Source organism: Marmota monax, unplaced genomic scaffold (genome assembly GCF_021218885.2).
Source record: "Marmota monax isolate L192 unplaced genomic scaffold, Marmota_monax_Labrador192_F-V1.1 WCK01_AAM20220418_F8-fsc00001, whole genome shotgun sequence".
NCBI classification, from domain to species: Eukaryota; Metazoa; Chordata; class Mammalia; order Rodentia; family Sciuridae; genus Marmota; species Marmota monax.
The window spans coordinates 50,487,141-50,513,987 of NW_026693777.1; the positions used below are offsets into that span (position 1 = coordinate 50,487,141).

The 26,847-nt window shown below is 36.3% G+C and overlaps 1 long non-coding RNA gene across 1 annotated transcript; it reads left to right on the forward strand.

Moving 5' to 3' along the window:
- Positions 1–1,269: 1,269 nt before the first annotated feature.
- On the forward strand, positions 1,270–11,934 carry LOC124104682 (uncharacterized). Its single transcript, XR_006855488.2, has 3 exons — positions 1,270–1,396; positions 1,503–1,620; positions 9,158–11,934. It is a non-coding gene; the product is annotated as an uncharacterized LOC124104682 (long non-coding RNA).
- Positions 11,935–26,847: the final 14,913 nt, after the last annotated feature.

A 26,847-nucleotide genomic window follows, 5' to 3' on the forward strand; every position in this document is an offset into this window, starting at 1 on the left:
TGCACTGAGCATAATTATATGTATTAATATTTCATTGCTTTTTATCAGGGAGCATCAAACTATTATATGGACATAACCTAATTTGTTCATTCATTCATGACAATTATATTGTTTTCAATTTGGGACTATTTCAAATAAAGTTGCTATTTCATGCACAAGTCTTTGTATGGACATATGCTGTTGTTTCTCTTGTTTAAATTTTTGGGAGGGGGATTTCTGGGTAATATGATAGACAGTTTTATGTATTAAATTCTAAAGAAACTTCAGAGCATGACTTTTCACTTTCTGTAGTAGTGATGATTGGTGGCTATCCCAGCATCTATCTCATATTCCACCGCTTACCCTTTACTGCCTCTTCTTCCACAGGATTAAAAAAATGACACTTGCTTTCCCAGCTGCCTTTGCATCTGTGGCCAGGGCATGTGGCTCCACTTGGCTGTGAGGACCTGAAGAACCAGAAGGAAATGAGAAGGTAGGTAGAATTCTGAGGATGTAACAGAAGGACTCCTTGGTGCTCCCTGTTGTAGAGGGTGGTGTACAGAGGGCATTTCCTCCCAGAGCTTGTAGCTTCCTTCCACACTTTTCTCAGAGTACCCAGTCCTCCAAACTCTCTAGCTCATTGCCAGATCCCCCCAGGCCCTGAAAGTGACTCTTCACAACTGTCCTCTGGCCGGGGGGCCACATGACTGGCTGGCATGCCCATCCCTGGATCCCAGAGGTGGCTGCGTGCAGGAGAAGATGCACTGGAGTGTCCACATTGCATGTGTGTAAGGAAGGGTCCCTAAGGTCCCTGGCCTGCTTATTTTCTTGCCTATCACCAGCATGCTGAGGATTGTCCTTAATGACATCTTAGAGTCTCCAAACCTTTCTCCCAGCTGGCCTGCCTCTGGTTTTTGCCCTTTATAGTTGAGTCCTCTTTTCCTTGCTGTTCAAAGCAACCATCCTGGCTGATGGTCTTTAACTTCTTTCTCCACCAAGTTCTTTTACTCTATTTCCTTAGGAATCCTTAAATCTGTTCACTTTTCTCAATCCCTTTGCCCTTGTCCTAGGCCAATTTAACTTCACCTGGATTATGGCAAGTTCTGAAGATTATGCTTTTAGTACAGCTATAAAATACCTCTTTCCTAAAGTCACTAGGTCTAAATCCCAGCTTGTTTCTTATGAGCTTAGTAATTTCTCTGTGCCAAAATCAACAGTAATTTTCTGCCAACATGGTTGTGAGGGTTAAAGGTAACAAACCAAACACAGCATTTAGCACAGTTTCTGGTTTTTAAAACATGTTTCTCACCAGTGTGGTTATATATGCCTCTAATCCCAGTGATTTGGGAGAGACCAAGGCAAAAGAATGGCAACTTTGAGGCCTGACGGACTCTGTCTAAAAATAAAAAATGAAAAGGTCTGAGATGTTGCACCTCTTGAGTTCAAACCCCAGTACCCCCAAAAATGTTTATCATATTTTTTCTAACATCTATATAATTGCTTGTGGTTTTTTCTGTGTTTAGAAACAAAGCAAAGACATCATCAACTGGTTAAATCCTACTCAATTTAAAACCCCAGTTGAAGTTCCAGCTCCTTCAAGAAAGACTGCTCGATCCATTTACCTCTCTATCCCCCCACCAGGTAAACTGCTACATACTTTATGGTTCTTTTCCTCCCTCCACCTCCCCCTTCTCCTTCTTTTTCTTCCTCTCCCTCTCCCTCCTCTTCTTCTTTCTTATTGAATTCTGCACTAGTTGATGATGAACTCTTTGAGGGCTAGGATGGTGTCTTCAGCATTGAAAAAAAAAGTTTATTGGCATAAAGTCCCAGGAGGAGATGAGTATTAGTTAAAACTAGGATTCTTATATACTGTAAGAGTCTAACTCTAGGGCATTCTGGAAAAGGCACAGCTATGAAGAAGAGAAAATGATCAGTGGTTGCTAGGAGTGTTGGGGAGGTGGGGATGGACAGGCAGAGTGTGGGAGTTGTTTAGGGTGGTGAAACTGTGCTGTATAAAACTATAATGCTGGAGGTATGTCGTTATATGTTTGTTCAAACCTATAGGACATATGACACCAAGAGTGATTGTTGCTATTATCTATTATTTATCATTTAAGAAGTGCTATAGAGCGTGCGGTCTGCCATGAGAAAGTCACACTTAAGATGGTGTCTGAGGACAGGGAGGAGTTAACCCAATTAAAAGGCTCTTCAAAGAGCCTCGGGACCAGAGAGAACACTGTGTTCCAGGACCTAGAAGCAGACAAGAGAGGAACTACAGGCAGGTCAGGCTAGTTGGGGCATAGTGAGCTAAGGAAATAAGACTGGGGAGGTGAGAGAAGGGCAGACCATAGAAGGTGTGAAGCCAAGGTTAGGGCTGGAGGTTGTACTCTAAGAATGATGAAAGCCACTGAAATATTCAAAGTAGGAGAGTGTACTGTCAGATTTGAATTGTAAAAATTGATATTTATATAAATCTACAAATGTATATATGTGTGTGTATTTATATATATGTATGTATAGATATATATACTATGTAAGATAATGGATCATGAAGAACAAGCTCAAAGTGGCTTGACCAGGAAAGTGAGTACTTTGACAGCCAGGTCAGGTAAATGGTAAATGTGAAATACTTACCTCCTTGCCGGTATACTCCATGTGGTCATGAGCCATGCAGACAGTGGAAGAAGAAGAAAGCAAGCTTGCAAAATAGGCAGAAAATGTGAGCAGTCAGCTCATGGGATGATAAAGTTGAATAACTTGATATAGTTGATGATACATAATGCTTTTTAAAATAATCTTTACATCAATGATGAGTAGTAATAAAATAATCACCACATTAAATATTTAATGAGTGTTTGCTATGTGTTGGGCAACTGCTCTCTGCTCTTTACATAGATGAAATAATTTCATCCTTATCCCAGTTATCTGTTATTTCATTGCAAATGCTCTAAAATATAGTGCTTAAAACAACAGCAATACATATTTTGCTCCCAAACCTGCAGCTTGGGTGGGGGTTGGGGGCTGCAAGGAGATTGTTGATGATCCACTTTGTGTTAGCTAGGACAGCTCAGAGTTTGAGGGGCAGAACCTCTGGAGCTTGCTCATTTGCATGCCTGCGATAGATGCCAGCTGTGTGCACTCTTCTTCTGTTGCACTCAACACACTATATTGCAATCTATTTGTTTAATGTCCAAACATCTGATGGACTTTGGGGTCCTCCAGAGCATGAACCATCCTATTTGTCTTTGTATCACCACTGTTTGGGGCACCATCGCACAGTGGCTGCTCCATAAATGTTCACTGAATAAGGAAAAAAGGAATGTATTCTGACTCTTACTAATAGAATATCTTCCTTCATTAAATAAGAAATTCTCCAGCTTCTGCCTGAACACTCTTCATGACTAGATTTTTGTAACTTTCTAAGGCTCCAATTTTCTTAGGAAATTTTTCTTTGTACTTAGCTAGAATCTGCTTTTGTGTAACTCCTGCTTAGCTGTTTCTGCTCAGGACTCATAGAACTGCACAGCATGAGTCTAAGCCAACTTCCACAAAACATCCAGCCCCTCAGTGGTAACATCACAGACCACCTAAATCCTCTCTAACACCCCAGTTCTTACATTGTCCCACATGGATGTAGTTTCCATGGTTACCTTCCTTTAGAGTCATTCTTATATGCACAGAGGCCCAGGATAAAATGCCTGGGGAAATATTAATGGTGAGCCTAAAGATGAAGGAATGAAGTGGAATGGAGCACCATTCTGAGCTGAGTGTGCTGGAACAGGCCTGTAATCCCAGCTATTCAGGAGGCTGAGTTAGGAGGATTGCAAGTTTGAGGCCAGCCTGGATGATTTAGCAAGATCAGCTTAAAATAAAAAATCAAAACGGCTGGGAATGTAGCTCAGTAGTAAAGCACCTGTGGGTTCTATCATTAGTGCCAAACACACAGACAAAACAATAACAGCACATATTTTAAGGCCATGGTAAGCAAATGGGTTTAAATGGGAAGTGCAAGATGGGACTATGGAGTGAAGACGCAGGATGGGAGTAGGAAAGACCACAACCTATCATGGACCTCCCCTGGATAGGATCTTGGTGAGAAGCAGATGCAGAATGTGTGGGAAAGTCGTGTGAGGCATTGACTCATTAGAAATGGAGAAGAGAAAACAGGAAAATTGCAGAGGTCAGTTAAAACCAGTTACCCTCTTCTATGTTAACACAATCATTTTTCAAAGCATGCTGGTTAACCTGCAGTGCCTGAGCCCAGCCCCACACCTACTGAATGTGCGTGCATTCTTTGTAAACTCCAAGGTGAATCTTAAGTACATAGAAAACCTTGTTTTAAGGGCTGGGGTAAGATGGGAACTACTTACATTCAGATTTAGAGAGTGTTTTTTTTTTTTAAGTATTTATTTTTTAGGTGTAGATGGACACAACACAATGCCTTCATTTTTATGTGGTGCTGAGGATCAAACCCGAGTACCGCCCATGCTGGGCGAGCGCTCTACCGCTGAGCTACAAAAGAGCTGACTTTGATAAAAGATCGAATCACAATAATTCTTTTTTAAAATTGATTTATTTACTTATTTTAATGTGATATATATGTACAACCCAGAGAAATACAAAGTTGGGCTGCCTCACAATAATTCTTACAGGAAGTTCTCTTCTCCCCAGTTCCCTCCAGCCCCCCATCTTCAGGAAAAAAGCAGTTAAGATTTTAAATTCATTATACATTTCCATTCCCAGTCCCCAGTTTCATGGAAATATTAAATCCTTTCCCCTTTTCTACTGATGGATTTTAAAACGATTTTCCAATGCAGTTTTAGTTAAATGACAAATGGAAATTAAGAGTTGTTGTAACAAATAGATTTTTGGCTTAGAATCAGAAAGAAACTAAAATGGAATTTGCCTAAAGCTATGTTTTTTGCTCTTATGAAAATGTTTTAAGAATTTAAAAACTGAATATCTTGAGGAAACATCAGTGCACATTTTTTAAAATGAGGTTGCAACGGGTGCAAAATGCTGCCTTTTTACCAAAATTACTACACATCACTACAAAAAAATGTATAAAGACATCACTACACAAAAATGTAAAAACCAAATTTTTCATGTGGTGAAACTTTTGCTTTAATAAAATGATCCTGGGATGGCATTTCTTCAGATAGAAACCTCTATTTCTTTGCCTGTCTCTCCTGAATAGTAAAACACATATTTACAGATCAATAGATTCTTTTAATGAGATAAGGACAAGAGCAGTCTGAAATGGGGAGAAAGCATTAGCCATTTTTTTCACCAGAAGTCCCTGGGAAATAAATAAAATGAATTCACCTGCCGGTTGCAGTGGTACATGCCTGCAATCCCAGTGGCTCGGGAGGTAGGAGGATCACCAGACTCAAGTGAGGCACTAAGCAACTCAGTGAGATCCTGTCTCTAAATAAAATACAAAACAGGGCTGGGAATGTGGTTCAGTGGTCAAGTGCCCCTGAGTTCAATCCCTGATACTGAAGCAAAAAAATATGTATTCACTTACAGCCTTTCAAAAGCACTGCATTAAAAAGAAAGTCACTCACTGACTTGTTTAATTGAGATCTTCCACGGTAAATCAATGGGGGATTTCAAGGTGGCCAAGACACACAGTCCCCCTACCTTCCAGATAGAGCTCATCAACCACCAGAGCCCAAGGCCATCTTGACAAATGGAATAGAACAAAGTGCTTTGAGAATGAATGAATCTGATTGGGATGTTAAATTAGATGTTAATCTTAAATGATGGGCCAGATTTAAAAGCTGTCTTTTCTAAGCTTCAGTTTGGACTTCCTTCTTGGTTTCAAATTTTTGCAAGTTGTTCAGGAGAGTGATTTTTTTTTTAAAACATGTAGTGTGAAAAACTAAGATGAAGAGTAACTTCTTGCTTCTCAGTGTCTCGCTTGTGTAATTCCCTACAAACTTTTTTTGAGGGCAGAGAAATTCACATTTATTGAGGGCTGACTCTTTTGGAAGAATTGGACCCATTGTTACAGCACCCTTAAAATGTGTGTATCACTGTACTTGTTTTGCGAATGAGAAAACTGAGGTTCAGATATGGAATTTCAAGCCAGTAGAGCCTGCTCTTGCCACTACAGTCAGCTAGAAAATGGAGGAGGGGAGAGAGTGACAGATAAAAGGCTAATTTCACTGACAATTGTCTATTGTTAGTGGAGCTAATGGGTTGTGCCAACTAATTAGACCTAACAAAATGCTGCCTTTTTATCCAAAAAAAAAAAAAAAAAAAAAATGCAGGGTCTTAGATGAAAGAAGAACTAGAGATTCTTGAGAAATAGGAGTTGAAATTTTGCATGAGATTTCTTTGGTAATAAAATTAGAATGAGTCAAACTGCATGAAGGACACTGAGCATTGCACTTCAAGCACTTTGTTAAGCTATTTGTTTTACCTTTAGCAAAGTTTGTAATAGATATTAAGGTAAGATTACAGAAAATTTATTTTGTGAAATAGAAAAAAATTGCACAATATTCATTTACACAACTGACAAAGCTTTTGTTTATTTTTTTCTTCTTTTGGTATTGGTGATTAACCCAGGGGCATTTTATAACTGAGCTATGTCACCAACCATTTTTTTTTTTTTTTGAGACAGGTTCTCTCTAAATTGTTTAGGGTCTCTATAAATAGCTGAGGCTGGTCTTGAATTTATAATCCTCCTGCCCTAGCCTCTCAGATCACTGGGATTACAGGCATGTGCCACCATGTCCAGCCTGACAAAACTTTTAACTCTAGGCAAGAAATGAGAGAAAAAAAAAACTAAAGTAATTGGGTCAGAGAAATCAGAGAAAACCAGAGTTAAGCTGAAAAAATAGTTTGGTAACAAACAATAATGTAGAAAATCAAGATATGCTTCCTGAAGAAGGATAATTAGTCAAGAACAGAAAATAACAATATTCAAGATAAATATATTCTAGTTTTAGCTTTGTTACCTATATCCAATGTGGACCAGATAGATGTCAGCTACTCAAAGGAGTTTGAAGACTATGAATGTCTCAAAGTAGCTGAAGAGAGTCAACATATAACTCCTTCTAAATTAAAACTCTCCAGGGCCTCATCTCTCAAGGTAGCCAGTGAAGTTGGCTATGGCAGAGAGAGATTGAGATTAACCTTCAGTTTTTATTCACCATCAAACTCTCACCCTATTTATTTAATTTGCTCTGCATTTATCAATAGAAGTAAGGATATACTAATTATATATCTGAGTTCATAGATATATACACTATATATAAGTGTATTGTAGAAAATTTATATGTATACATGTTATAAGAAATGTTGGCTTCAATATACAGTTGCTGCCTTTGATAATACTATTCTGTTGATCTAGTTAAAGAAATAATCTCCAATCACAACTTTGGTGGCAGATTACCTTACAAAAGAGTTTCTATTGTCTGATGAGATGAACTTTTCACTGGTTGTTTTTTTTTTTTTTTGCCACCAATGATGGAAGTGATTTGTTAACTCTTCCCCCTGCCTCCACTGAATATCTCAGTCACTTCCTAACCAAAAGCAGATCTAGACTCTTAAACATCCATCAAACAAAATATTACCCTAAAAGGTCCAGACAAACACTTTAATTGAGATTAAATTGTGTATGGGATATAACATACTGTCTTTCCTATGTTTAAGATAATTTAGTATCTTTAATTTATTAAATAGATACTGTATCATAGCTGTTTAGCTTTTAGAACCTATCTACTTGAGTTAGAATTCTAGGTGTTCACCCAAAATAATACAATCCTAGCTCAGTAAAACAATGTGCTTATTCTTTTAAATATATCTGACATTCATGAATAAATTTAAGTGAATTTGAGTTTGTACATTTAATATTATCTCTTTGTTCCTTTTAACATGGGCTGTCCTGATCAACTTTTAAATTCTGCTACAAAAAGTAGGGAAGAATTTGCATGGAAGATAATGGATTTTTAAATATGGTCAACTCCCACGTGCCAAGTGTGGTGGCACATGCCTTTAATACCAGTGAATTAGGGGGCTAAGGCAGAAGGATCACAAGTTTGAGGCCAACCTTAGCAACTTAATGAGCCCCTGTTTCAAAATAAAAAAAATAGTACTGGCGTGGGATGTGACTCAGTGGTAAAGTGTCCCTAGGTTTGATTCTCAGTATGGAAATAAAATAAAATTGAGTAAGTAAATAAAGTCAACTTCCAAATAGCAGTAGTCTATATGACATTTAAATACCTATGATTTTTCAAGAATGAGAAAAATCAATCAGAACTATTTCTATTCTGTATGGTATAAGAAATTTATTCAAAATTATTTATTGACTTTCACTTCTGGAAAGAATCTTAGGCAGTTTTAAAAATATATGAAATTTTTCATGACAGTTAGCAAAAAGTAATACAATGGGAAAAAAATTAGATAAGCCATGAGATTAGTACTTGTGTCTTGGAATCCTGCATAATTGCTAAAAGAGGGCCACGATGACGAGTCTGATCTTTCTGGCAGCTGAGGGGGCGTGGCCAATTACAAAGTGGTTCATAGGACTGTGGAAGAGAAACTGGTGAAGTCACTCAGACATGCTGGGGAAGTTTATCTCACTTAAGACCTGTAATTGTTTGACAGAATGGCTCTCCCTCAATGCTGGGACAAATCAGCGATCCAAGGCCTAACCTGTGCCATGGCAGCACAGATGAAATAGGATCAGTGAGAAACATTTTTTTAAAAATATTTTTTTAGTTGTAGATGGACACAATACCTTTATTTGATTTATTTACTTTTTATGTGGTGCTGAGGATCAAACCCAGTGCCTCTATCACTGAGCCACAATCCCAGCCTCAGTGAGAAACATTTTTAAAGCAGGTTTCCCCCAAAACCATAAAAGTGCACACACACACACACATACAGCTCTCTACAGAAAGTCTGAGCAGCATACTTTCTGGGGAAGTTTCTGGATTAAATTCTTTGACAAAAATATAGCAGGGTGGGCATTGAATAAAATCACCTGCTAAATGTAGTCCTGAAGTCTGTCCGTTGTCTAGTGAGAGGTAGCTGCTAAGATGGACAGCTTTAGCTGCAGAGTAGTTGTCGGTGCTTTGCAAGCCAGGTGCCCCTCCCCCCACTATCTCACACCAGACCAGGCTCATATGTGATCAAAGACAATTTAATCTTCTGTCTTCCAATGTAGGGTACTTGCGCTGAAGAAACAACTTTCCGACACTTGGAGGTGGCCTCAGGAAGATGTGTGTGGTGACTGGGTATGTGAGTGTTAAACTTGCATTCAGAAGAGAAAACTAGTACAAATTTCAGGCCTAAAGAATGGAGAGACAAGATGCTGAGGAGGAGAGTGACAATCACAGGCATTGTGTTAGGCTCAATGCTATGTGTGACTTCTTGTGGTGCTTGGTATAACAGATTTTGTGGGGGTGCTATGAAAAAGCTTTTCATCCTCCAAAATAATTAAATAAAAAGGAGGATGCTCTGGAACGCTGCATAACTCTGGGGAATTTGTCTGCTCTGGAAAAAAGACTGAAAATAGGACATTGAATAGGATATGACTTATGAAACGTTTTAAGATTTTTTAAAATTCCACTTTAAGGAATTTGCAAATTCTTCAGTCTATAATGGTCAACAATGACATTCAAATGGGATGGACAAATGCCTTCCAATTTTTAAATTCAAAGTGGGGGCACATGAGGATGAAGTATGACCTAACACTATAGGGGAAAGAATTCTTCTTTTTACAAAACGTCAAAGACCCAACCAGAACATAACATTAAGTAATAAAGGAACAGGAGTCAAAGTAAATATATAACATAATGCCTATTTTGTTTGCTTATTTTGAATATGCAAATCTATAATGAGGACCTCCAAGTATTCTGGGTAAAAGAATTTCAGAACTTCACTTCTTTCTGTTTCTTCTCAATTTTCTATATTTATTTATTTAAGAACATATGAATGGCCTATGTATGTGTGTACTAGTTAACCTCTATTACTGGTTCCTTCTCTATTATTGGGGGGGAATAACATTGCTTTTAGAAAATGCACACAGGTTATATCTATGGTTGTTTTTCAACAATTCCCTGGCTACAAATAGCTTAAGTTGTATCATGTGATGCTGTGGGTTGACTGCTTTCTTAGATGGCCTAAAACTAAATATGATTTTGTTGTGAAAAAAAAAAAGGGTTCTTTTGTAGTCTAGTAGGGATTCTGCTATGAAGCTTTTATTAAATATCCTTGCACAGTCTTGAATTCAAAGCAATACAGAGGAAAAAAAATCAATTTTTTTAACGTTAACAGAATGCTTAAAAACTTAAAAGGACTACAAATGTTTCATTGGATTTTGATACTACATACTTTGGTTTTAATTTGTTGTATCTCCACAATTTTACTATTATGCAGCAATAAGTATTAAGCCATATTTAGGATTTTACTTACTCAAAAAAAATTAATGGACGGTTTTTCATGTTCAAGCCATCATGCTGGCTTGAGAAGCAGGGTTGGGTGGTGGGAGGATGTAATGGTTAGCTTATTTTCCTCAAATCAGAGCCATTTAGATACTTTTACAACTATTGCTTAAAATCTCTGCAGCAAGAACTTGCCATTAACAGGGCAGCATATTCCTCTGTCTTCTATTGTAATTGAAAGAAATTATTTTTCACCATAGTCCAACACCACCTACCTCCCATCGGCCACCTAGTTCTGACTTCTAGAGCAACACCAAGCCAGGCCAATGCTTCATTCTTGGAATTCTCTAAGATAAAAATTCCAAGTACTGCAACTTCCTTTTTCTAACCCAGCTATAAGGTTTCATATCAATTATCATTAAATTTCATTGTATTGGTTTCATCAATTACTCACTTTATTGAGCTATCCAAATATTTATTCTGGGATTCATTACATTAGATACTTCTCTAAGTTTGTCTTTCTGCCTTTGAAATACACTGGGACGACAATTAAAATGATAAAAGTATCAGACATCTTTATTTTTCAGCTCAGGAAAAATAGGATGGTGATGAAAAAAATTATTTAATTCACCTTTAAAATTTCTCATGTGGGCTTCTTAGAAATACTTAACTTTCATTTTAAAATGGTACATAAAATAGTCATACACATGCACACATTTTTCTTTTTTAAATATCTGAAACACATTTTAGCCTGATGTATGAAATTAGATAATGTAAACAGTGACAGATGTTTTACTGTACGAAAATATTTCCTGAATAATCAGATTAAGCTCATGAATTAGAGATGATTTCTTCAAATTTTATAAACATGACTTTGGTTAGAATAATGAAAGATTCAATTTTCCAGTGATACAAATTTTATTTGAAATAGTCACACTATATCCTGGCTTTGAAATAAAACTTGCATCTATCTTTAAGTTGTGAAGAGTGTTTTTGGGTTATCATACACCATACTAACACTTCTTGAAGAAACTGTTTAGAGTGAATATTCCAATTTTAAAGAAGCAGATTGGCTTCAAAGAAATCACGAGATAGCGCAGGGCATGTTTAGCTCTCTCTAGAGTCAGGTTTGAGTTTGCTTAGAAAGGCCTGGCACTGGGCGACATGGCAGGAGACAGCATAAGATTTTGGCTCTGTCATTGATATAGCCTTGGATAGATTATCACTTCTTTGGGCTTTAATTTAAATAGCAGTTCAATTAGATCATGTTCGAGACCCCTTCCATTGAACAACCTGCTCTCTTTTAGCAGGTATGAAACGACCAGTCCGGTCAGAACTGAATAAACCACCCCATACCAGCAAAGACCTTTCCTAATGTGGATGAAACCTCTAGGGAGCTGGAGCACAGGCTTACATTTATCTTTTACATTAAGCTAGTTATGGTGTCTAGGTAAAGGCAGTTATTTGTATTTTATTTTGCTATTCTCATTACAGATAAGACAAGGTAGAATTCATTCCACCTAACCCAGTACAAGCTATCTCTCTAAGAAAGGGAGATTAGTAGTAGCTGGTATTTGGTATCTTCATAAAGAAGATATTTTGAAGTAGAAGAGGCCGAGAGAAGATAAACCAGGTTGTTCTATATACCTATAAACTGTTTTTTTTTGTATATGTCTAAAAACAAATATAAATTCTAAACAAGAACAACAAAAGGCAAATTTATCTACTCCTTTGGCTTCCCCCACCACCTCTGCTCTGTCTTTTCTCCCTTAGAAGCATTGATAATGTATTTCCATAATTCCTTGAACTCCTTTTGTCACAGAAGAAAGCAGGTCTCATGGAGCAATTTCTATGAACAGAACTGGATGTGCTGGTGTTTCTCTAGAGTAATTCATCATTAAGAACTACAGAATGTTATCTCTTGACAGGCAAAAAAACATTAAAATGCAAATTGTTAGCAAAAAATCATTCTCTCTTACATTGCTGTTAGCGTTTTTTAATTTAATTTCTTCTGAAGTTTTTTCTTTTCTTTTCTTTCTTTCTTTCTTTTTCTTTTTCTTTTTTTTTTTTTTTGCATAGGGTTTCCCCATGTGGCTGTAACTGTACAATGTATGAATTCCTCCTCTTGTTTTTCAATGTTTTCACATAGTCTTTAGTGGCCATGCACTAACCCCCAGAGGCAAGTGGCACAGTTTGCTTGACCGCCATTCCTTTTAAGTTGAGTCTTCCAGGGTATTTTGAGGGTTGAATAAAGCAAGGAAATGACACAGAGTAATTATACCTCAGTATTGAAACCATGGGGTCACTGGTAAGCAGATGGACTAGAGATTTTGAACATGGGGAGAAATTCGTGGGCCTCATGTTCTGAGTTAAAGAGAAGCCCCTCATGGTCAATTCTTTTTCTTTCTTCCCTCTTACAATTTCAACAGCTTTATTTAGATCTAACTCATATGCTGAAAAATTCACCTGTGTACAGTATACAATTCAATGATTTTTAGTATATTCACTCAGTTTGTGTAACCATCATTATAGTCAACTTTACAACATTCATGGTCAGTTTCTATGGATCATGAGAAGCTAAATACTTTTATTCCATATGGCATTTGAAATCAGTTTCCACCTATTATTTTTATACTTATTTATTAAAAATTGTGTTTCTCAAACCAAGACCAGTATGTTAATAACACTCCATAACTGGTGTTTCTACCTCTGGATAAGTAGGAGTGTTACTATGATTCCCTTATACCAGCACACATGTGGTCAATATCAGTCAACATGTGAGAGAGCAGATAGCAAACAGTCTTTTTTCCAGGGCCAGGCTGACTTCTGGGTTCCTACTGCTGGCGCTGTGTTTGGATCTACCTTCACTTCTGTCAAGAGTTGGGAGAGCTGATGATTCTTTCTGCTTGGGTCCCTCCTGGCTTTCAGGCATCAGCCCACTCCTGATTCTAGGTAATCCAGTGATACCCAAGAGTCTGCTTCAGTGCCATGGCCACCTTTCCCAGGGCACTTGGGCTTGCTGAACTTATGCTGTGCTGCAGTTTTCTTCTGCTGAGTGCAGATCCCAGCCCCTGATATCTGCCTGGCCTTCTCCTCAGTGCAATCAGGCACAACTGATGGGCACCATTCTGTTGTCATCCTCTTGTACTACTTTGAAATGATGAATGATTTTCTATATTTAAAAAGGGTTCACTTCATTAATTAAGGATAAGAAAGCCCTTATTTCAAAGGTCATGTTTCCAAATTAAAGATTTGAAAAACAGACTAAGAACAGGGGAATAACCTAGACCAAAAAATAAACTTTTGTAATTTTTTTTTGTAAAGGATGTTCAGTATGTATTATTTAGAAAGTGAAAATATCCAAAAAAGGGTAGTTAAGTGAATTATGATATTTCTCCATGACAAAATTATTTAGCTATTGATATTGGTTAAAAGTCTTTGATGATGAATATAAATGCTTATAGCATAATATTTGTTCAGAAAATCAGGACATAAAGTTGCCTGCTGAGACATGGAACCACCATATGACTCAGCTATACCATTCCTTGATATTCATCTTGGAGAATTAAAATCATTGTACTACAGTGATACACGTATACCCATGTTTATGGAGACACAATTCACAATAGCGAAACTATAAAACCAGCCTAGGTGAGCATCAACCAATGAATGGACTAGGAAAATGTGTTTTATATATACACAATGAAGTTTTATTCAACCATAAAGAAAAATGAAATTTTATCATTTGCAGGAAAATGTATGGAACTAGAGACCATTATGTTAAGTAAAGCAAGAAACTCAGAAAGTCAAGGGACATATGTTTTCTTTCATACGTAGAAGCTAGGGAGGAAAAAGGAAAAGAAAGGTGGGGGCGGATCTCATGAAAATCAAAGGGAGATCAGTAGAGGAAAAGAACCAAAGGATGGAAGGAGGAGAAGGAGAGAGGAAGTGCTGGGAGTGATACTGGCCAAATTTTATTCCTATATTGTATATTGTATGCATGTACAAATATGTAGCAGTAAATACTATCATTGTGTACAACTATAATGCAATAAAAATGTGTAAATAAATTTTAAACATTGCTTACTAAGAATGCTGTCAACTATGTAAAACACATGCACTAAAACAACAAAAAGAAAAAATAATACCAGAAGGAAGTACGCTGTTTGAATCTCTTCTTAGGTGCTGATTATTTTCTCTTCGAAGCTTTTCTGTACTTTCTAAAATGGGTAAGTATCCTTTTTACAACCAGAAAAAGTACATTAACTTTTAAAAAAGCAAATTTGCTGAAGTGTACTTTACTTTTATTTATTCTTTTTAGTTATACATGTTAGTAGAATGTACTCGGACATATCATACATACATGGAGTTTAACTGCCCATTCATGTGGTTGTACATGATGTGGAGTTACACTGGTCATGTATTCATAAATGAACGTAGGAAAGTTATGTCTGATTTATTCTACTGTCTTTCCCTTCACATCCCCTGACCTTCCCTCCATTCCCCTCCATCCCAATCCAGTGAAGTCCTCCGTCACCTGAAGTGTACTTTTTTTTTTGAAGTTGTCAGTGAAACTTTGTTGTATTTATTCATTTATATGTGGTGTTGAAGTTTGAACCCAGTGCCTCACACATGCCAGGCAAGTGCTCTACCACTGAGCCACAACTCTAGGCCTAAAGTGTTCTTTATAGATATGAAAACATATGTCCACATAAAGATGTACATGTGAATGTTTAGGTAGATAGCTAGGGATGAAATATATACTTTTATGGGAAGCTTTATATTAACGTTTTGAGAAACTGTCAAACTGTTTTCAAAGAGGCTACATTAACTTTTTGTCAACTCCTTCTAGGATTTAAAATCTACCTCTAAGCATTTAGATATACACCTGGATCTGTTTTTTTCATGTCCTCAGCAGATTTAGTTGGTGAATTAAGAGAGAAACTATTATAAAAATTATGCCCATACTTGTATGTCATTATTATAAAATTCATTAATAATGATTCCTATATAGCCTTCAGATTTCCCTAAATTCCCAACAAACAATACTGTCACTTGGCTTTTCTGAGTTGTGGAAATTTCTATCACAAAGAATCTCACTATTCAAGAAGGAAGTGTACCTTTTGCCCAGTCACCTGGCTCTTTTGGAAAATTTTTATAGTTACCCAATAGGCAGTCTCACCTTGAAAAACGCTGATTGACTTTAGATAGAATCTAATCAAGAATCTAATGAACATTGAGCACATGCCCAGTGCTCTTCAAGGAACTTTGCATTATAGAAAAGAAATCCTGTATTGTCTTTCCTTCAAGAAACTTACAACTTGACTGGGAAGACAAAACTAAAAACGTATTAAACGGATCTCAACAGATTTGGCTGATGGTACTTTGTTTTGGGATAGAAAACCAGAAAAATTACATTAGGCAGGAAAGCAGAGGCCCCGGGATTTATTTGTTTGGGGGAAGTATAGTTCTAGTCACTAGAGATAAAGGAATGAACAAAGTAGACAAACTTCCTACCCTTAGAGAGCTTACGTTTCAGAAGGACATGAAAACAGGCAAAAAAGTAATATACATAATATATTACATGATGGCAGTGGAAAACGAAAGCAGGAAAGTGAGATAAGAAGTTGGGTGGATGTAAATTACAGTAGCATGGCCAAGGACTATGTCTTTTAGAAGATGCTACATATGAACAAAGACCTGAGGAAGCGAAGGAATCAGTCACAGGCTATTCAATGGAAATAATGCTCTGGCCACAGGAACAGCAAGTGCAAGGACATAAGGAGGGATGTACCTAACAGTTTGGAGAAACTACAAGAAGACAGCATAGCTGCAGTGAGCAAGAGTGCGAGTAGCAGGTGATCAGATGACAAAAATAATGAGGGAACAGTTTGGGCAGGACTAGAAACATCGTCTTCTACCCTGCTAGGATGGAAATCCCATGGAAGGTTTCAGGCAGTGGGGTGAAAAAACTGAATGTATTTTCACAAAATCACCATGGCAGCTGTGCTAGGAGTAGACTGAGGATAAACAGAAAGGTGAAGGCACAGGGATCAATTGGGAGGCTGTTGACATCATCTCTCAGAAGACGATGGAGGCTTGGACCAGGATGACTGCAGCAGAGCTGATGAAAAGTTATTGGCTTCAGCATGTTTTGAAGCAGGGAGGCACCATGAACAAAAGACAGAGGTATTTAGGGCACCCTGAAGAGTTTATTTGACTAGTGCAGACAATGACAAGGTTGGAGATGATGGGTAATTATGGTGAAATTGAATCTGATAGAGGATATAAAGGAGTTCTGAGTCAGAAAAACAGAGTTACCCTTATATGTTAGTCTGCTAGGGCTGCCACAAGAAATTCCATAGGAAGTTATTTTGTTCACAAAATCCCATATCAAGGTACCAGCTGATTTGGTTCCTAGTGAGGACTCTCTTCCTGGCTGATAGCCCTTTTCACAACTAGGCTTTTCCTCTGTGCTGGCACGAAGAGAAAAAGCACAGTTTCTCTTGCTTTTCTTACGAGGGAACCAATACTATTGGATGAGGGATCCACTCATTACTTAATTGAATCTTAATTACCTCCTTAAAGATCCTGTCTCCAAACACATTCACATGCGGAGGTGTGTCAGGGCTTCAACATATGCATGTGGGTTGACATAATTCTGTCTATAATATCTAATTTATCAGGTAGTGAGCTTTAGGAAAATGATTCTGAAATTGGATACTAGGCTAAATTGAAAGAGAAATGTTCAGGGGACTAATTTGAAAGCTATTTGTAAGGATCATATAGAAATATTTGGTGAGGATCAAGATAAAGATGTTGCAAATCATGGCTAGTGAACAAAGAAGTTATTTAGCCAGGTAGAGAGAGCCTGAGAGAAATTCCCTCGCTCTACTACCATGTTTTGTTATGGAAAGGGAATTTTACATTCTTATTCCCATTCATTTATCACATTTATAGAGTATATGCCAGAGCATATATCAGAGTGTGTACCAGGCATGTAAATACATAATTTCCCCATGCACACCCAGATAGGAACTTACACTCACTCACACTTACTTGCATGTATCTGTGCTCATCTATGACAGTAATGCAAAGACAAAAATTTAGAAGAAAAAGAATAAAGTTCACAATATAAATTTGTGAGAGAGAAAGACTGGGTGGGTCAGAGGGAGAGCCAAGCACATGCATGCCAGTTAAGAGAGAGAATAGAGACTCAAGATTCCTGAAGCCCAAGAGAGGATTAATGACCAGATGAATTTCTCCTCAACTGTTTCTGCTCACCAAGTTAGACTCCATTGCTCTGTGGATTCAGGTCACACTAAATACCAGTATTTGGGGGACAGGTACATGGGGCCTACAGAATTGTTGCATCATCCTGGTTCAGGTTTCAGAAGGAGGCCACCAACCCAGGTGAAGTCCCTGCTTTTGCTTCCAAGGGCAATGTCTACTGTATCCTCTTCTAAGGTGGTCTGGGCTATATTTGGAAAAGAATTCCTAGAAGGGAGTTAAAAAAAATAACAGGTTAAAAACAAAGGCAATATGCTGATTAAGCTAACAGAAGAAAAGCTGATTGAGGTATACCAACAGAACAAGGGCACTAGGTGGGAAGAGAAGGGACAGGTCTTGCATAGAAATAGAAGTTAGGTAGCCCAGAGGTTAATATATGACCTCTGGAGTCAGACCGCCCTCCCTTTAAGTCTCAGATTCCCCCTATACAGGTGTGGTCTAGAACCTTTTTTTTTTTTTAAAACTGTTATGTACCTCTGTTTCTTTAACTGAGAGGAAACCAGAAAAGAACAGTATTTACCTCAAAGATGGCTGTGAAGATTAAATGAGATTATATACCTAATACATTTACAATAGCTTGACGTGTAGTAGGCATTAAAATAATTAACTGGTAGAGGTGGTTTTTTAAAGAGTAAAAGCATTCACAGTGCTAAAAATAATGCACATTTTCTGCAGAAACATAAAAAAAAATCTAACAGGCTTAGAGGTCTTGAGAATGGTGGGAGTATCTTGGTTGAAAAAATTTTAGTCAAACATCCCACTGGTAAAATGAGTTTTCTCACAATCCCATTCTTTGTGAGACTGGATATGGAATGTAGTAGAACTAGACAGGAATCCCACTCCAAATTTGCTGACCACCAGATGCATGATGACATTTTCCCAAGACATTTGCTGGATTTTTTTTCCAAATAATGAGTCATTATTGTGAGATATTGTTTATTGTCAAACTCTTGTGTTCCTGCCATACATACTAAAACAAAAGGTCACTTTAAAGGCACTTTATGTGGTAGTCAAGAACAAAAGCTGTGAAATGTCATGCTGCACTGTGAGATCTGACTTGCAATGCCATTTTTTATATCAGCTCAAAGTGTATACACATTAGTTACAAAGCAAATTGCAGAACATTTAGTCAGATTTCAGTGATGCAAAATTTATATGCCTTTATGTGCATAATTTCTGGAAGAAGAGACAATAATCTGTTGATAGTAACTTTATATCCAAGATCCGAAAAATTTTCCCTTTTTTACCATATATTCCCCTGGGTACTCTTGAGTTTAGTTTTTAAATTACAAACATGAATTATTTACAGAATAGTTTTCTAAGTCATATGAAAATGCATATAGAAAAAAAATTTATACTACCAAATTAAGAGTAGATTTCACAGCTCTATGAATAATAAGAATTTAGGAAGAAGACTTAAAAACTGTCATCTGAGATAGTTTGTCATTCAAGATAAAAAACTAGCATAAGTGATTATGTGTGCATAAATATAATATTACTTTTAACATAATTAATGCTAAGAAGAAGGAATTCTCATTAACAATGACTTTCAAGCATTCCCAGGGTTACTCTCTAAATGTAAGGGTCTAGCCCCAGCATTTTCACAAAAATGATGTAACTCATTGAATTCAGTCCAGAAGAAACTCTTCTGGTGCACAGTTACCAGCCATGCTTAGATGTCCACTGTGTATTTGTTTATGTATTGTTGCTTTAACAAAATACTTGAGATTGGACACTTCATAAAGAAAAGAAGCTTTTTAGTTTTCAATTCTATATGCTCAAGAACATAGTACCAGCATCTGCTTGGCTCTGGTGATATGGTGCTTGTGGCGACATCATGACTTAGTGGTTACCATGGGGGAGCATATGCAAAAGGGAGAGATCACATGGCAAGACAAAAAGGCCAGAGAGATTCGGGGGATCAGGCTTTTTTTTTTTTTTTTTGTACTGGAGACTGGACTCAGGGTGTACCACTGAGTTATATCCCCAGTACTTTTTGAGACAGGGTCTTGCTAAGTTGCTGAGGCTGGCCTCAAACTTGTGATCCTCCTGCATGAGTCTCCTGAGTTGCTGAGATTACAGGAATGTGTCACTGGGCCCAGAAGCCTTGCTCTCATATAACAACTCATTCTCACAGGAACTAATCACTCTGAGAAACCAGCACTGATCCCTTCCGGGGTGATGCCCACAGTGATCAGATTATTTTACACTAAGCCTCATTTCTTAAATGTTTTACCCCCTCAATACAGCCACATTGATGTCTAAGCTTCCAACACAGGGACCCTTGGGGAACAAGCTACTTCCAAACCATAGCAATCTGTATGGATCTTCGCTGCCTTGTTCAGTTGTGCATGGCACTCTTCCTTTGTTGAGTCAAAATTACTCCAAGGGATGTAGCTGTATCACAAGGGGAATTCACAATCACATTTCTAAGTGCTTTGGTTTTTATCTTGGAGGATAGAGTCCTTCTAAAGTAAGCAGAAGTGACATAACCTCTTTTGCATATGTCCTCAGTATATATTTTGCCTTACAAAATAATTCAGAAATTTGTGGCTCCTCTACCTATACAATTATCATTTTTAAAACTACTTTCAGGATAATGAGAGAGCCTGTAAGTGGGTAGTGTGAGGAGAATTTATGAGACATGAAGCTCTACTCTGTTCAAGTTTACAGAAAGAGACTACCTGGCCAATATGAATTTCCTGTATTTACTTTACAGGACAGTTTGTGTTCCTATTTGGTTGAGCTGGGCTCAACAATTATAGAACTTTCTACAAAGGAGATTCAAAAGAAGTAGCAAAAATATGACTTCAATCACTGTGAACTCCTGGGTTGAATTGATCCTCTTTGAAGTTTCCCAAACTGCATATAAACCATACCAACCAGTCCTCTAAGCCTGATTTCCCAGATAGCAACATGCAAAAAACAAAATAAACAACAACAACAAAAAAACAAATCCCTGAAATATATTAAATCAAAGACCCAGGAAAGAGGAAACTATCTGGATTCTATCCTTAGCCTAAGTGCAAAATATACATTAACAAGTAGTACCTAGAGGGAAAACAAGAAAGAAGACTACCGGTAAGGTGATGAACTGGATTAGTTTTAGTTTTTAACTTTTCTGATAACAGATAGTCTAAGCCAAGCTATCTGCTCAGATTTATTTTGCCAAATTATTTGCAAATAAATAATTATAATGGTGGTAGGGATGGATGGGAGCCCCCAAGTTTGCCATTGAAAATCAGGAGACAAGGAGGGGAGAATTGGTAATTCTGCAAAAGAAAACGTGGACAGGTAGGGAATAACTTACAAGGGAAGAGAGAGAAACAGGTGAGGGAAGAATGTGTTAGAGTCTGTAAACAAGTCAAGATGGCGCCTGGCATTTTGCGAGAGGGAATGGTTTGTGAAGTAACGCCAGCGAGCCATTAAGTGTGGAGATTCCTTATTGGTTGACTGCTGTATCTAGTTTATGTTAATTAAGATAAGCTATGTGGAATGTATATATACCCCTCCTGTCCAACAATAAACAGCTCCCACTCCTGCTGTATCAATCTGCACAAGTTGTTCGTCACCCCCCGGTTATTTTGCTGCAGCCGGACTGTGGCAAGAATGGAGGTTTCTTTTGCTTGAATTTGGTTACCACAATGTGGAAGATGCATTAGAGTGGGGACTTTTGGTACTAGGACCACAGAAAGGTTAATCAGTCTGTTTAGAGTAGACCATTAACTGCAATGAGTGGTATTCAAACCCTGTGTAGTACTGTAGCTTCATATGTGAAGTTACATTAAATCTCTCTTCACCTTAGGTTCTATTGTGGCAAGTTAATGCACACCTATATTTCTTTGTAAATCAGTCTTCATTATTGGTAGATTTCAAATCTGCAAATTCACCTATTCATTAAAATGTATTTGTAACCTGAAGATCAATTCTTTCCAGTGATTTCATGGTCTTTCATGTACATTTGCACAGACTAATGAAAAGTTTGAGTCATCCAAAGTGCATTTTCCTAGTTTGGGTTCATGCTCTGCATTCTTGTTTCAGCTCTCAGACTATAAACAAGGTTTTTCTTTTTTGGGGGTGGGGGGACTTTGCTGTTTAAAATAGTGCTCAAGCAGAGTGCTGAAGTACTGTCTAATGTTACTAAGCACAAAAAGCTGCAATGTATCTTCAATGAAAATGTATGTTAGGTAAGCTTTGTTCAGGCATCAATTATAGTGCTGTTGGCCATGAGTTCAATGCTAATAAATTAATAATATATATTAAATAAGTTGTTTTTAAACAGAAATATACATAAAACAAGATTATGCATGATTGGTTGGAAAATCGACTCATAGGAATTTCCTGTTACTCTTGGAGAATAACTGAATGGATGGGTATATCAGTTTCATTGGGCTGCCATAACAAATTATCCCAAGCTTGGTAGCTGAAATTAATTTTCATGGTTCTAATGGCAGAAGTCCAAAATCAAGGTACTGGTAGGACCACTTTGTTCAGATGCTTTATGGGAAAATTCTTCCTTCCCTTTCTCCTAACTTCTGGTGACTCTTTGTAATTCTCTTACCAATTCTGCCTGACTTTACATTTCCCCTTTCTCTCTTTGTGTCTAAATCTTGTTCTCCTTTCTCTTTAGACACCATTGGATTTAGACCCCATCCTATATCCAGGATATTTTTCATCTTGAGATATTTAAGTAATTATATTTGCAAAGACCCTGTTTCTAAATGAGGTCACATCTGAGGTCTAGGTTTTTGGGGAACACTATTCAACTCACTATAATGGGCTTAAAAATGGAATACACACATCTGAAGGGAGAATTTTATTAAAACTGGTGTAAGTTTTACAAAGATGTTGAAATCTTAACCCCTAGTATGATATTAGGAAATGGGGGTCTTTTGGCCATAATGAGATCATGAATGGGGAGCCTTCATAATGCCCTTCCTAAAGGCACAAAAGAACTTGCTTCCTCTCTTTTTATCTGCTCTCCATCATGTAAGGATCCAAAGATAAAATAGCCACCTGCAAGCCAGAGAGTGGGTCCTCATCAGACACTAGATCAGCCTGCATCTTATCTTGGAGTACCCAATCTCTAGAACTGTGCAAAATAAATTTCTGTTGTCTAAGCCACCTAATCCATAGTATTGTGTTATAGAATACTAAATTAGCTAAGGGAATATAATGTTCTTCATAATGTCTAGGAATATTAAAATCTAATACATCAAGAATTTGTTGTAGGGCTGGGGATGTAGCTCAGTTGGTAGAATGGTTGCCTCCATGTACAAGGTCCTGGGTTCGATCCCCAGCACGACAAACACAAAACAAACAAACAAACAAAGAATCTGTTGTAATTTCTAGAGTAACCACTAAAAATGTTAACTTATATAATTTCCAAAATTAATAGAAGGCAATCAACACACTAAAAAGAAAGAATAAGACCAAAAGTAAGCAATTAAAAACAGAAAAAGGAATAGAGATCAGGTGGAAAGTAGAAAGTATATAGTAAAATGGTAGATCTGAATTTAACTGTATAATTAATTAGGTGAAATATAAATGGACTAAATGCTCCAATTAAAAGACAAAAATTATCAGACTGATAAAAACCATGATATATGCAGCCTATAAGGGACACAGGTAAGATATGAAAATGTAAAAAGATTGAAAGTAACAGAAATACACACATACATATTATGTAAACAGTAATAAAAGGAGATGGATGCATAAACTTTAAGGCAAAAGGCATTATTAGAGTAAAAAGAGATATTTCATCAAGATAAAAGATTTAATTCACCAGGAATACAAACGTTTTAAGTTTGCATGTTTTAAAAATCCAGTCTCAAAATAAATGAAGCAAAAATAAACCTACACCAGAGCTAGAGAAACTTGATAAACTTGATCAACAATCCACAATCCACATAAGAACTTTGAATAAACATGAAAAATACTCTTACTCTCTGGGTATAAATAGATTGTTTGCAAAGGGACAAGAGTCAGACCAATTCAAATTTCCCTATCACAATACAGGATGCAAAAACAATGGGGGTCATGTGTTTGAAGTTTTGAAGGAAAAAATTGAACATAGGATTTTATTTTTTAGCTAAGTTTCATTTATATATTAAAGATGAAACAAGGTATCCACAGGCCTATCAACTACTCAGAAAATTTATCAAAGACCTCTCTGAATGCACTCAGACTCAGAAATGAATTCAGATTGTTTCTTATAACCTAAAGAAGCAATGATCAAAATATCCAAATACAGTTACAGCATCTGAAACAAATTCTAAAAGATTCTAATCTGATGGTTAGAAGGAAGAGATAAGAACAATGGGAGATGGGGAAAGTGGTAATGTACTTTATTTTGTTGTTGAAAAGCCATAGACAGATATTGAGATGAGTTTTAGCAGTGATAGAGCAATTGCCTAGCATGAATGGGGCCCTGGATTCAACACCTAGTACTGAAAAAAAATCATATATATATGACTGAAAAGGTTGAAGATAAAAGAAACCAAGAGATACTAGGCAAATAACAACAACAATAGAAGCTGAAGATTTTAATGGGACACAAAACAGATCATAAGGACAAAAAACCCATAAGGGATGAAAAAAATTGTTACGCAGCTAACAATTATGTCTTAAAATATATAAAGCAATAAGTAATAGACTTACAGGAAGAAATAGATTTAAAAAACAGTTTAGAGTTGAAGATTTAAGTCTTCTATGAAAGGAATATATCAAAGCAAAAACAAAATAAAACAAAACCAAAAAACTTAAAGATTTGAATTATAGCTAAAAATGTTTGGCCAAATAGTTTGGAGACTGTTAGGCAAACAGTCTTTTGCAAAAATTCAAATAGTTCTTTTAATAAATAAATGGAAGAATCACAAAAATTATCTATATTAAGCCACAGAGCAAATTTTGTTTCATTCTAGAAAATCAATGTCATACAAATTATATTCTTTAAATAGTATGTATTAAAATTAAAACTCGATAATAAGACAGTAGCTGAAAATTTCCTATGTTTAGAAACTAAAAGCAAAACTCACACTGGTGAGTAATAAATTCCTTATAATATCAATTAAAACTTGACACATTAAATTATGGCAAATAGACCAATACTTGTAGACAGTTTTATGGGGAAGCCATAAAACTGAAAAAGAAGATTTTTGTGTAGGGAGAGATTTCTTAAATAAGGAAATTTATTATATTATATTATTGGGGAAATTTGTTATAATGTAGCTTAAAAATGACTCAAGAAGCTAGAAAACAAGCCACAGAATATACCTTGAAAGAAATGAGAATAAAGAAAATAATGCCGATAAAGGCAAAAATCAGTGAGAGAAATGTAATAACAATGACAACAATAAAAAATAGAGATGAACCAAAATCTGGTACTTTGAAAAGCTTAATAAGATACCCCCAACACACACACACACACACACACACACACACACACACATACACATAGACCAAAAGTGAGGAATATGACTATAATAGTCAATATTATAAATCAAAAGGCTATTACAAACTATATCTTAATGATTTCAAGACAGACAAAATACATTTTTAAAAACAACAGCCAAAATGGCACAAGATGAAAGAACACTTGAATAGATGAATAACCACATTTAAATGATGAATTATCATTAAAGGAATTGATGTAGTAAGTTAAAATCTTTCTATCTAAAAAAAGAACAGATTCCGAGGGAGCAGATTATTTTTATGTGATACATATTGGTCTAAAATACAGAAAGAGTGAAGACTGCTTATTCATTGTATAAAATAAAACCTCTTCAAGGTTATTTGTAGCTAAGGTTATTGATAGCTAAATTGACTAAAGATAGCCCAATATCAATTAAGAACACAAAGGAAGTATTGGGATTGTAGCTTAGTGGTAGAATGCTTGCCTAGCTTGTGTGAGGCACTGGGATCAAATCCCAGAACAGAAAAGAAATAGAAAAAGTGAAAAACCTTCAAATAAGATATTGGCTAATAAATCCAATGTTATTAAAAAGGAATACATAAGTTAGTCTGAATTTATTCCAGAATGTAAGAATGATTTAACATCAGAAAACCAAATGTAACTCACTATATGAAGGGATTAAAAGAGAAAAATTGTTCATCTTACTAGTTTTAGAAACATTTAAAAAAGCAACACTCTCTGTGATTAGAAGAATAAAAAGAAAACCTCTTAGAAGACTAGAAATAGAAAGAAAGGCTTTTAATCTAATAAAAGCTAACTCCCTAAAACTGATAATAAACTTCATGCCTATTGGAGTTACAATTTATCTTTGGGGCTGGGACAAGGCAAAGATACTATTTTCACTACTGTTTTAAGCATTATTGGAGATCCTCAGCAATGCAATAAGACAAAGAAATCTGAGGGCTGTGTGCACTTGTAATCCCAATGACCCCAGAAGCTGTAGTTGTAGAATTTCGAATTCAAGGCCAGTCTCAACAGTTAAGCAAGACCCTGTTTCAAAATAAAAGATTAAAAAAAAAAAAAAAGACTGGGGATATGACTCAGTGCAAGAGTACCCTGAATTCAATTCCTAGAATTAAAAAAAAAAGAAAAAAATTTGATTATCTATATAGAAAATACAAGTGAATCAACAGACCAACTAATAATAGTTAAGGTTTAGCAAAGTTGGTAGATGCAAATACCAGTATGCAAGTATTAATATAAATTCTTCTAGTCCAATAATAACCATCTGGAAAATATTTTAGAAAGTAAGAGACCATAAACTATAAATATCCAGAAATTAAGATCATCCAAAATCTTTTTTTTTTTAACTTTTTAGTTACAGGTGGACACAATGTCTTTATTTTACTTTATGTGGTGCTGAGGATCGAACCCAGTGCCTCATGCATGCTAGGTGAGCACTTTACGTCTGAGCCACAACCCCAGCCCCCACTAAAAATCTTTATGGAGAAAAACTAAAAAATATCTTTAGTAATATAAAACACTTAAATTAATCTCCAAATTCAATACAATTCCGATTTCCAATGAAGTAAAACTCTATAGGACTTTAAAGAAACCTAACAATCTAATTCTTAAATTGATATAGAAAAATAAAGGTCTAAGAATATGAAATAATTTTCTAATGTAGATAACTTGATTCTTCCTGCAAATCATATTCACAAATGAAGACTTAAATATAAAGGGGGAAAACATAAAACTGAAAAAGAA